Raw genomic sequence first — 13,536 nt, forward strand, 5'->3', positions numbered from 1 at the left:
ACTCCTCATGTGCTGTGTAAAAAAAAAAATTCCCTCATGTCTTTCTCAAATCTCTCTCCTCTCACCTTAAAAATGGGCTCCCTCGTCTTGAAATATGAAATCTTTGATGATGTTGGCCGCCTTTCCACATCAGCGAGCTCTGTAAATTGAGTCCATGGATGGAAAGTTGGCTTTGTGATGGCGTAGGCTGTGCGCACCACCTTCTGTAGTTTTTTTTTAACGGCCCTGTGCAGGGCAGTTGCCATACCAGGAAGTTATGCACCCGCACAGTATGCTTTCAGTGGTGCTTCTGTAGAAGTTGGTGAGGGACCTCATGAACATACCAAACTTCCTCAGCTGCCTGAGAAAGAAGAGGCATTGTTGTGCTTTCTTGAATATTGTACTTACATGGGAAGTCCAGGACAGGTTATTACCACTTCAAAGAACTTGATGCTCTTCACTTTCTCAGCCTCAGTTCCGTTGATGTAGACGGGGGCTTGTTCTCCTCCTTTCTTTCTGAAGTCAATGATCCGATCTTTAGTTTTGCCAACATTGAGAGACAGATTCTTTTCATTGCACCATGCCACAAAGCCCTCCATCTTCCTTCTAAATTTTGACTCATCATTGTTAGATATCCAACCCATTACTGTGATGTCATCAGCAAACTTGCAGATGGCGTTTATTTGGAATTTGGTGACCCAATCATAGGTGCACAAGGAGTACAGTAGGCTTCACCAATGTCCTGTTCAAGCTCAACATGACTTCCCGACTCCCACACTCAAAGGATTGAGCAATGAAGATAAGCGTGCCAAATGCTACCCTGTCCATATGTGAAGCAAACTTCAAAGAATTGTGTACCACGCCCCAGGTCCCTAGTTCTACCCAAGGCCCTACCATTCATTGTATAAGCCCTACCCCTGTATGTTATGCCAAAATGCAATACCTCACATTTATCCAGATTGAAATCCATCTGCTATTTTCACCTCAATGACCTATTTGATCAAGATGCTTTGTAATCTGAGAAAACATTCACTGTCCTCTATGCCACTAATTTTCGTGTCATCTGAAAACTCACCAACCATGCCTTCAATATTCTCATTCTAATCATTTATATAAATGGCAAGCAAAAGAGCACCCAGAACTAATCATTGTAGAACTGCACTGGTGACAGGTCTCTAATTCTGCATTTGACTGCCCATAGATGGGCACCAAACGTTTTGTACTTTCAGATACAAATGGTTTCTCCGTCATCTTAACCTCAAAAATGCAAGGTCGTGGAATGGATTTAGCAAGCATTTCCTCTCCCAGGTCTTCCCAAGGGCTTAATTTTATTGTGTACCAGGTGACTGCCTGAGGTTCATAATGTAAGTGGCAATAACCTGTCCTGGACTTCCCATGTAAAAATGTAAGTGTTAATGAAATTAAAGATAAAATAAGTCGTCCATCTAAAAGCAGATAACTGGTAATTAATAATTGAACTACAGCAGACCACAATGATGTTTTACTGAGGGTAGGGCAAGGAGACAGAAATCAAATCTTCCGCAGCTGGAATAGGGATTGATGCTTTTGCTATGGTCAATAATCCAAACCATGTACTAGATGATTAGTCAATGGAGCTAACTTGATACCCATCCTTATGCAATCTTTTAAATGGACAGCTTACATGAATTTGAAGAGAATTTATGTGAGAGGAAGTCATAAGTTGAAGGACTTTGAATGCTAAAGAAGGAAAAAGCATGATTAAGATAATAAAATGTGAGGCTGGATGAACACAACAGGCCCAGCAGCATCTCAGGAGCACAAAAGCTGACGTTTTGGGCCTAGACCCTTCATCATTGAAGGGGATGGGGTGAGAGTTCTGGAATAAATAGGGAGAGAGGTGGAGGTGGACCGAAGATGGAGAGAAAAGAAGATAAGTGGAGAGAGTATAGGTGGGGAGGTAAGGAGGGGATAGGTCAGTCCAGGGAAGACGGACAGGTCAAGGAGGTGGGATGAGGTTAGTAGGTAGGAGATGGAGGTGCGGCTTGGGGTGGGAGGAAGGGATGGGTGAGAGGAAGAACAGGTTAGGGAGGCAGAGACAGGTTGGACTGGTTTTGGGATGCAGTGGGTGGAGGGGAAGAGCTGGGCTTGTTGTGTGGTGCAGTCGGGGGAGGGGACAAACTGGGCTGGTTTTGGGATGCGGTCGGGGAAGGTGAGATTTTGAAGCTGGTGAAGTCCACATTGATACCATATGGCTGCAGGGTTCCGAAGTGGAATATGAATTGCTGTTCCATATTCCGCTTGGGAACCCTGCAGCCCAATGGTATCAATGTGGACTTCACCAGCTTCAAAATCTCACCTTCCCCCACCGCATCCCAAAACCAGCCCAGTTCGTCCCCTCCCCCCACTGCACCACACAACCAGCCCAGCTCTTCCCCTCCACCCACTGCATCCCATAACCAGTCCAACCTGTCTCTGCCTCCCTAACCTGTTCTTCCTCTCACCCATCCATTCCTCCCACCCCAAGCCGCACCTCCATCTCCTACCTACTAACCTCATCCCACCTCTTTGACCTGTCCGTCTTCCCTGGACTGACCTATCCCCTCCCTACCTCCCCACCTATACTCTCCTCTCCACCTATCTTCTTTTCTCACCATCTTCGGTCTGCCTCCCCCTCTCTCCCTATTTATTCCAGAACCCTCACCACAGCCCCCTCTCTGATGAAGGGTCCAGGCCCAAAACATCAGCTTTTGTGCTCCTGAGATGCTGCTGGGCCTGCTGTGTTCATCCAGCCTCACATTTTATTATCTTGGATTCTCCAGCATCTGCAGTTCCCATTATCACAAAAGCATGATTAATGCTAATTTTTCAAAGGCAACTTGTATTTTGTAGTACTTTTCTACAGAATGTAACATCCCAAGTGCTTCACAGGAATATTTTTAAATCTGGCACAGTCACTGAGGGTAATATTGGTACAGATGGCTGAATGTTTGTTCAAAATGATAAGTTCAAGGAATTTGAAGTGGAGAAGAGGCAAACAGTGGACTTCCAGAGTTTGGAACCAAGGCAGTTAAAGGCTCAGCAACTGACAGTGAAAATCAGAAATGTTGATGAGACCAGAGTTAAATGCATGCAAATATCCCGAGATTTAGGATTGATAACATAATAGGATTGATAATAGAATAAGATTGATAACACAAAGGCAGAAAACATTGTGATAGCATGACAGAGGTTACTGAATAAAGATGGGCAACTGTCCATCTCCAGACAAAAGCCTATGCATTTTATCAATGGCCATGTTACTCTATGTTACATTATGGATCTCTCAGGGCATTGTTATAAGCTAACCCGTGAGTTAGAGCACCAAATATGAACCTATGAATCTTTTGCAACTTTTGATATAATTTCAGCATATAATGTGGCCAGAAACATTGTTGTTGGGAAATGAGAAGGGAATCTATTAACAGAGTTTCGCTGAAAAAGATTTTCTGCTGTGTAATATTTCCATGGCCCATCCAGCTAGTTCATGTAAGTGTATTAGCAAATACTTTCATGGAGGCCAGAGGTGTTGCGGTTCAGTTATTTGTATTTATACTCAACATACACTAGGGTTAATGGCAAGAAATAATTATAATTTACAGGTCTGTTTACAATTAACTGACACAGATAGATGTGTGAAATTTATAAGCCTGAAGAATTTAGAAAATTTTAGTTGCAATTTCTGAAGCTGAGAATGATATTTTGCGCTTTTTTTTGGCATTGCAATTACAAAGATCTGGACTTACTTCTGGCAGTGTGTACTACTCAAAGATTTTTATCAGCTGCCAATCACAGCACAAATTTCTCAAGAACAGCTACAATATTTCCCATGGGCATTTTTTTCTATGTTATTATCATGGAAAAGGAAGACAGAATGAAGTAAAGACATGAAATATGTAAGAAGGATGGACCCAGTAACTATTGCTCCAAAAAAGTAAAGGAATTTCAGGTTATGTGAGGACATCAGAAAAGAAGCCTGTTTACAAAAGGTGTGCTCCATCAGGATACAACAAGGCCTGCCTGCCAACTATTTCCCTGAAGACCTACCGTGTGGACTTTCTTTGGCTATGATTGGATAGGTAAACATGGAACCAAGTGGGGAAAATCCCTTTGAGTTGGACCATGGTGCACTTTCTCAGCATTAAAATGAAGTGCAGATGTGCAGGTTTCCACACTGTATGGATTCTATGATTCTGTGAATCCCTGACATGCTCAATTCTTCAATTTTTGTTTTAAATTGGTGATGTTCTGATTCTAGTATAAACATTCTGATACTGAGCCAAGTCTGGCAGCTAATTAAATGAATGCCTGATTAAATATACCAGCATCAAATTCCTGCAGCCTTCCGTTTTTGACACCAACCCCCATGAATAGCTAATAAGGATGAGGGTCCATGTTCAATTCTACCTCAACCAACTCATGTACAACCTATTTTTATCATATGCAGCTTTCCCTGGTGTCTACATGTACTTTCTTTCACCTATCCTGGGTGAGACTTGGTGACCAAAGTAGTAACATGCTTGCCTCCATTGAAAGGTAGTGAAACTGAGGGACACCTCCCCAGTCAACCTATCTAGGGCTACATCTGTGGACCTGTGGTGGGCCCAAACTGGTGTTGTTTCCATTGTTCCACTGGAGTGGAGGCATTAGGGGAAAGGCCAGAGGCCTGGAATATGCCTTTATTCCAGCCATCGTCTTTCATCTGGGCCTTGGATCCATGATGAATGGGATGGCTACTCAAGCAGGAGCTTTCGTGAATCTGTAAGCTCTCATAGACAGCAACATGCATGACAAGGTATCAATCAGAATGCTGATATGCTGGGTGGTGTCACCAGAGCCAAACTCTAGGATTCCATGAATGTACAGGTACTGACTTTTCTCAAATACTTCCGAAACTGCCAAATATTAGATAATAGAACAGAGAAGATAGAACATTTCCGCACACTACAGGCCCTTCGGCCCTCGATGTTGTGCCGACCAGTCATACCGATCTGAAGCCCATCTAACCTACACTATTCCATGCACGTCCATACGCTTGTCCAATGATGACTTAAATGCACTTAAAGTTGGCGAATCTACTACCGTTGCAGGCAAAGCGTTCCATTCCCTTACTACTCTCTGAGTAAAGAAACTACCTCTGACATCTGTCTATATCTTTCACCCCTCAATTTAAAGCTATGCCTCCTCGTGCTCGCCGTCACCATCTGAGGAAAAAGGGTCTCCCTGTCCACCCTATCTAACCTTCTGATTATTTTATATGTTTCAATTCAGTCACCTCCCAACCTTCTTCTCTCTAATGAAAACAGCCTCAAGTCCCTCAACCTTTCCTCGTAAGACCTTCCGTCCATACCAGGCAACATCCTAGTAAATCTCCTCTGCACCCTTTCCAAAGCTTCCACATCCTTCTTTTAATGCGGTGACTAGGACTGTACGCAATACTCCAAGTGCGGCCGCACCAGAGTTTTGTACAGCTGCAGCATAACCTCATGGTTCCAGAACTCTATTCCTCTATTAATAAAAGCTAAAACACTGTATGCCTTCTTAACAACCCTGTCAACCTGGGTGGCAACTTTCAAGGATCTGTGTACATGGACACCGAGTTCTCTCTGCTCATCTACACTTCCAGGAATCTTACCATTAGCCCTGTACTTTGCCTTCCGGTTACTCCTACCAAAGTGCATCACCTCACACTTGTCTGCATTAAACTCCACTTGCTACCTCTCAGCCCAGCTCTGCAGCTTATCTAGTTCTCTTTGTAACCTACAACATCCTTTGTCACTATCCACAACTCCACCGACCTTAGTGTCGTCTGCAAATTTACTAACCCATCCTTCTACGCCCTCATCCAGGTCATTTATAAAAATGACAAACAGCAGTGGACCCAACACCGACCCTTGCGGTACACCACTAGTGACTGGTCTCCAGGATGAACTTTTCCCATTAACCACCACCCTCTGTCTTCTTTCAGCAAGCCAATTTCTGATCCAAACTGCTATATCTCCCACAATCCCATTCCTCCTCATTTTGTACAATAGCCTACTGTGGGGAACCTTATCAAATGCCTTGTTGAAATTCATATACACCACATCAACCAGTTTACTCTCATCTACCTGTTTGGTCACCTTCTCAAAGAACTCAATAAGGTTTGTGAGGCATGACCTACCCTTCACAAAACCATGCTGACTATCCCTAATCAAATTATTCTTTTCTGGATGATTATAAATCCTATCTCTTATAACCTTTTCCAACACTTTACCAACAACTGAGGTAAGGTTCACTGGCCTACAATTACCAGGGTTGTCTCTACTCCCCTTCTTGAACAGGGGAACACATTTGCTATCCTCCAGTCATCTGGCACTATTCCTGTAGACAATGATGAGTTAAAGATCAATGCCAAAGGCTCGGCAATCTCCTCCCTGGCTTCCCAGAGGTTCCGAGGATAAATCCCATCCGGCCCAGGGGTCTTATCTATCTTCACACTCTGTAGGATTTCTAATACCTCTTCCTTATGAACCTCAATCCCACCTAGTCTAGTAGCCTGTATCTCAGTATTCTCCTCGATAACATTGTCATTTTCTAGAGTGAATACTGTTGAAAATATTCATTTAGTGCTTCCCCTATTTCCTCTGACTCTACACACAGCTTCCCACTACTATCCTTGATTGGCCCTAATCTTGTTCTCCTCATTCTTTTATTCCTTATATACCAATAGAAAGCCTTAGGGAATACCCTGATCCTATCCGCCAACAACTTCTCATGTCTCCTCCTGGCTCTTCTGAGCTCTCTCTTTAGGTCTTTCCTGGCTACCTTGTAATCCTCAAGCGCCCTAACTGAACCTTCACATCTCATCCTAACATCAGCTTTCTTCTTCCTCTTGACCAGAGGTTCGATTTCCTTTGTAAACCATGGCTCCTGCACTCTACAGCTTCCTTCCTGCCTGACAGGTACATGCTTATCTAGGACAAACAGGAGCTTTTCCTTGAATAAGCTCCACATTTCTAATGTGCCCATCCCCTGCAGTTTCCTTCCCCATCCTATGCTCCCTAAATCTTGCCTAATCTCATCGTAATTGCCTTTCCCCCGGCTATAACTCTTGCCCAGTGGTATACACTTATCCCTTTCCATCACTGAAGTAAACATAACAGAATTGTGATCGCTATCACCAAAGTGCTCACCTACTTCCAAATCTAACACCTGGCCGGGCTATTGATATTTTATTGATGACTGGGACAAAGAGAAATCTGTTCCTTGTGGTTGCATCTTGTGGAATCTAATTGATGGCGGTGATGCTCCTTCTGCGGGGTGCGAACTCCCTTTTACATTCTCTTGTCTTCCCTTCCTGGACTTTATACTCTTTTCAATTAAGTTATTCTATTTCCCTTAGAAATCTCAATGTACTGCTTGGAGCCTATTTCCTTAGAGAGACTGCATTGCTAAGGCCTATGTATTTTCTGGTGCTGTTAGCTTTATTCTCTTTTCCTAGCCCACATTCCACCCCAAGCATTTGTTACCAGCTTCTGAATTAAGTTTTGCCTTTGGAGCACTAGCTTTCCTTTTGTTGCTTCCACAGCTGCTGCTATTCTCTCTTTCTCAGTAGTTGTTGATGTCTTCTTAAAGTGGTAATACTCTTAAAATGCATACACAAACACTTTAGCATGGTACAATCGTCCAATCAGATCAGTTACAAGCACGTAATGTGCATAAGAGTTGAAAATGTGCAGATAACTTATAATCATTCAGTTTGAGACAGCAGGCCAGTTTAGACTTTAACTTCTTTCAGAAGACAGAGGAAGTCCTATTAATCCCAAGAGGACAGCTGGTCCAGGAACAGATCATTGTCAACCACACAGTCAAGAGACAACTGGTAGAAGATTTAATTGACTTTCCAAGATCCATGGTGGAAGAAAGAATCTGTTGAGATTACCTACATTTACATAAAATAAATATTGCATATGACTGAGAGGAAACAGTGTCTGGCAGTCCAAACAAATTTGACAAGAGCAAAAGATTGACCGAGGCTATGTTACCAGTCACCAATATTGTATTGAAGGATGACAAAAGCAAAAATTCCAGGCATTTGGCTAAGAATGCCAAAACAGAAATTGCTTGAGAAACTCAATATGTCAGCCAACATCTATGGGAAGAAAGCAGAGTTAATATTTTGAGTCCAGTGACCTTCATCAGAATGCATTCTTTAAACACAAATAGCATTTGATGCTGCTTGGCCTGCTGTGTTCATCCAGCTCTACGCTTTGTTATTTCACACTTATGGACAGTTCACTAGCAGATGACAAAAGACTAGTTTAGCCAGCTACCCTTGAGCAAGATTTATTGGAAAGAATACATTAGGGACACTCAGATATTGCCAGATGTACAGTTAGTGGCGTGGTGGCAATAGGTCTCATTAAAGATTGAAGGTTTCATATCTCATTGTACAATTTGTAATTTCATTGTCTTCTGTTGCTCCCACAGCTGTTGCTATTCTCTCTTTCAGGAAATGCATTTCAACGGCTGACTAATTATTTATAGATAAAACAGTGTGAAGTTGGACGAACACAGCAGGCCAGGCAGCATCAGTGGAGCAAGAAAGTTGACACTTCCGATTGGGACCCTTCTTCGGAAATGTCTTCTTAAAATGGTGATACACTTAACAGGAAAGGACAGCTGAACACACTTGACCCAAGAGTCTTTCACCAATCATTTTCAGACATAGCAACTACCAAATAAAAATAAAATTCTGCAGACACTAGAGATCTGAAATAAAAATAGAAAATACTGGAGTAACTTATGGATCTCATCAGTGGAGAGAAAAACAAAGTTAACATTCAATCTGATATGAATCTTCTTCATAACCATCAATACCTGTGATATCATACTAAGTGAATAGCCATCTTTCAGCAGCATGATAACATGTCTTAACAAGTTTGCTTCTTCAATTAAACAACCACAATTGTCAACTGAAGGTATCCAGTCTGATGAACAACTCAAAGGAAGTTAAAAATGGTTCCAAAGGAGTGAAACCAATATCAACAGATCACGAACGTGATCAAGAAGAAGAAACTTCCTGATTTAAGCCTTCAAGATCACGCAAAAAAAAATGACCTTTTCCAGTTCAAAAGCAATTTTCTGAAACAGAAACCTACGATACTACATGAAGTATTTATTTCAACACAGCAACTACCTTCCAGGAAGAAGATTGAGGGGATTCAGGTTCCTGACCTAAAAAAAATCTACAAAGGTTGACTTTCTCTCCAAAGGATATCTGAAAGACAAATGACTTGCCAATGGAGAAAAGTTCCACAAATCAGAATCAGGGCCAACAGAATTATTAAGTTATATGGAATGAGGGAACAGATGACAGATACATTAATTAAGAGATAATTGGAATTCTGCATAAATACTTTTGGATTATAATATTGTTTTCAAATGATGCTCAAGTCAAAATATAAAGTTGCAGGGTATGATTACCCACACTGTTTTCTGAAAATGGGCCTTATGACTAGTGGATGAATAAAGTTACAATGTGGACCTGGGAAACTTCTTCACTAAAGAGTAAACAAGGTATGTCCTTCGCATTTATACTGCTACACAGAAGCAAAATCAGAAGTAAAGCTCTTTTTTCAAAACTGGAGCCTCATGGTTTGAACTGGATGAGGTTTGGATAGATGGTTAACCTTCATGAGTAAAATTAATTAAAAAGGTGACCTATTGACAACTAATGAGTCGTGGTCACAGTTTGACAAATTTAAAAAGGCTGAGAACAGTATTATGGAAGAGTACATAATGGAATTCAGTAGGTTGTATGTGAGACTGCAGGTATTTTATTTAGAAATCCCCCAGTCTGTGCTCATAGTTAAGTTAATGGATTGTACCAAAGTACTAAGCATGGATAGACTTGTAGTTATAATTTACAGATAAGCATGCATAAGAACATAAAAAACAGGGATGGGATCATCCCTCCATGCCTGTCCAACCATTCTATAAGACCATGGCTGACGTGCCCCAGATCTGTCTCCTGTTTTGTGCCAGTTATCATATCCCTTAACGCTGTGATATTTGAAAAAAAAGACTATACACTTCTTCATTAAATATTTTCAATAATCTAACCTCATCAACCCTTTGGGGTTGAAAATTACAAGGGAACACAGGCTTAAGGTAAAAGGGGGAAAGTTCAAAGGAGATGTGAAAGACAAGTCTTAAGGCAGAGGGTATACAAGAATGCACTGCTGTGGAGGTCTTAGAAGCAACATTTAAGAGGCATTTTGAAAGATACATGAGTAAGCAGGGAATGGGGGTATACAGATCACATAGAGGCAAAAGGATGTCTTTAGTTTAGAAAAGCATCGTGTTTCATCCCAGGCTTCGTGGGCTGAAAGGCCTGTTCCTGTACTGTGCTGTTTACTTCCCTCTGAGGGAAGAAATTCCTTCACAGCTTTGAAAATTTTATATTTTAAACGAATGTTCTTGTCTGTAAGTATATCCCCTCGTTCAAGATTTCTCCAACAAGAAAAAGAGCAAAGTGCAATACAGCACAGGAACAAGCCATTCGGACCTCCAATCCTGTGCTGACACATTTTGCCCTATCACGCTAAAACTATCTCCACTTACAGGAGCCATATCCCTCTATTCCCTTCCTAGTCATGTATTTATCCTGGTGCTTCTAGGAAGTGGAAACATCTAGTGGAAATTTGCGGAAACATCTTTTCAATGTCTACCCTGCAAATCCCTTTCAGATTGTGTGTTTCAATAAGATCACCCCTCATTCTTCTGAACTATAATGAATAAAGAAGCCCTCCATTCCTGGAATTAGTCTAGTGACTCTCTTTCAAGCTGCCAGAATATCCTTTCCAAAATACAGGTGACACAACTGTGCAGAGGACTCCACTGTGACCTTATCGATATCTTGTAAAGTTATTAAAGCACATCCCTATTTTTAAACTACAATCCCCTAACAATAAAGGCCAATGTTACTGGAACAAATGTCAGAAACACCAATATATTTGTACCTATTGCTCATTCTCAGTAAACCTTCTTGTTATCTAAGAACTGTACATACTCTGTAGATTCTCTACAGTGGTGTATCCCTTTCTACTGTTCACACAATAGGTTCAAGCCAAAGATAAATTAGAGGCAGCAAATTACCTCAAACAATGTTAACCATTCTTACACTGGCAGAATGGAAAATAAGGTACCAGTGATAGTCAGTGAACAAATGCCACATCACACACTGCAGAACCAGGTTATCACCCTGTAAGCTCCATGGCTTTTCTCTTGTAGGCTGTGAGGTGGATAACTTTGGGAATGTGTCCCTCTGGTGGCATACTATTCACAAGTGTACTGAATCATGTTCGCCCTTGTCAAGGCCGAGCAAAGGGCAGCTCAGTTCCCTGAATTCTAACTACAAACAAGGTTCACTTAGAGTTATAGAGATACACAGCATAGAAACAGACCATTCAGTCCAACTTGTTCATGCTGACCAGATACCCAAAATAAATCTAGTCCCATTTGCCAGTATTTGGCCCATATCCCTCGAAACCCTTCCTATTCAAATACCCATCCAAATGCCTTTTAAAAGTTGTAATTGTACCAGCCTTCACGGCTTCCTCTGGCAGTTTATTCTGGGTAAAAACATTGCTCCTTAGACTGCTTTTAAATCTTTCCCCTCTCACCTTAAACCTATGCCCACTAGTTTTGGATTCTCCCTCTCTGGACAAAAAAACCATGTCTACTTACCTTATCCATGCAGCTCATGATTTTATAAATCTCAAAAGGTCACCCCTCAACCTCCAACACTCCAGGGAAAATAGCCGCAGACTCTTCAGCCACTCCCTAAAGCTCAAACCCTCCAACCTGGCAACATCCTTGTAAACCTTTTCTGAACCCTTTCAAGTTTCACAATATCCTTCCTGTAGCAGGAAGACCAAAATTGCACACAGCATTCCAATAGTGGCCTAACAATGTCTTATACAGCTGCAACATGACCTCCCAATGCACTGACCAACAAAGGTAAGGATACAAAATGCCTTCTTTGTTATCCTATCTACCTTTGATTCCACTTTTAAGGAACTATGAACCTTCACTCTAAGGCATTTTTATTCCGCAACATTCCTCAGCACCTTGCCATTAAGTATATAAGTCCTGCCCTGATTTGTGTTCCCAAAATACAGCATCTGACACTTATGTAAATTTAGCTCCATCTGCCACTCCAAGACCCATTGGTCTCTCTGATCATTAGGTCACTTGACAAAAAAACAGATGGACATGAAGTTGAGGTGAGAGGAGGTGATTATTCACGATAAACGACAATGCAAACCAAATTTGAATGATGACTAGTCATGATCAATGTCATTAATCTGCACTCCTGGATGCAAAAGTGTTGGCACCAATTAAGATATCACCTCTATACATGGTTCAGGGAATGATTTTCTGGATGTAGCTATAGGAATATTATGGTAAATGGCAGACCAAAGGTTAGACAGTTGTGAGATTGAGATTAAACAAGATGAGATCCTCAAAAGAAGAGGAGTAGGACAAGCATTTAATTTGGTGAAAAGAACCATGCTGTCTTGACTTATTTCCGAGGTTGCGTTGTAGTAAGTATTGGAAGAAATAGCCTGAAGATGGTGCTTTATAAAGGTGCAATTTACCCATTAACCTATGTTTAATGCCCACAGGTCTGTAAAATTATCCAAACATGATAGTGAGGGCATCAGTCACAAGTGCCCAAACAATCTGGGGGGGGTATATGTGGAGGAAGTTGATCTACTGGAAAACTCTATGGGTTAACATTCACAGGAAATAATTAAATGAAAAGAGGTTAAAAAATATTGCCCCTGAGGTTTGATGAATATAAGGGTCAGCAAGACTGTATGAAGGAATAGTTTGAGTTGTGCTCATAGGTGTGAGGCTCGCAGGAGAGAGAAGAGCTACCGAGTGAGACCGCAGGATCATCTAAGAAGGGCTCGAGCTCAGGATGGGATAACATTGTAAGACTGGTTAGACTACAGATTTGAAAAAGCAGAATATCCCAGAGAGGAGAAAGGAAAGGAAGGTGGATGACAAGAAAAAGGGACCTAGAAAGCATAAGTAGAAGAGTGGGGCAGAAGGGAGTAAAGGAAGAAGAGATGATTGAGATGGGTCAGGAACAACACCTAAAATATGAATGTAAATGGCCATACGGAAAGTCAATTTACAGAGGCCTAGTTACACTGTCAAATTTGCATTGATGTGCACAGGTAATGATCAAAAAACTGAAAGAAGGAAATAGGAATGAATCCAGCCTCAAAATGAGAGATCTTTTGGTAGAATAAAGGTGACACAGACAAGATGAAATGCAGTATAATAATGCTGCTGTAATAAGCATTCTCCCAAATGTACTGAAATAACTTTTTGTGGTTGACTGTACAAAGTAAATTGCAGTTTTCTTGTCGATTGCAGGGAGAGAAATAAATACTGCAATCATTAAATTAACAACCAGCATGAAAAATGGGAAATACCTCTTAACTGTCTATCTGTTTAAGATGTGGATTTTACAGTTTT

Source organism: Stegostoma tigrinum, chromosome 18, assembly GCF_030684315.1.
Source record: "Stegostoma tigrinum isolate sSteTig4 chromosome 18, sSteTig4.hap1, whole genome shotgun sequence".
Classification (NCBI taxonomy): domain Eukaryota; kingdom Metazoa; phylum Chordata; class Chondrichthyes; order Orectolobiformes; family Stegostomatidae; genus Stegostoma; species Stegostoma tigrinum.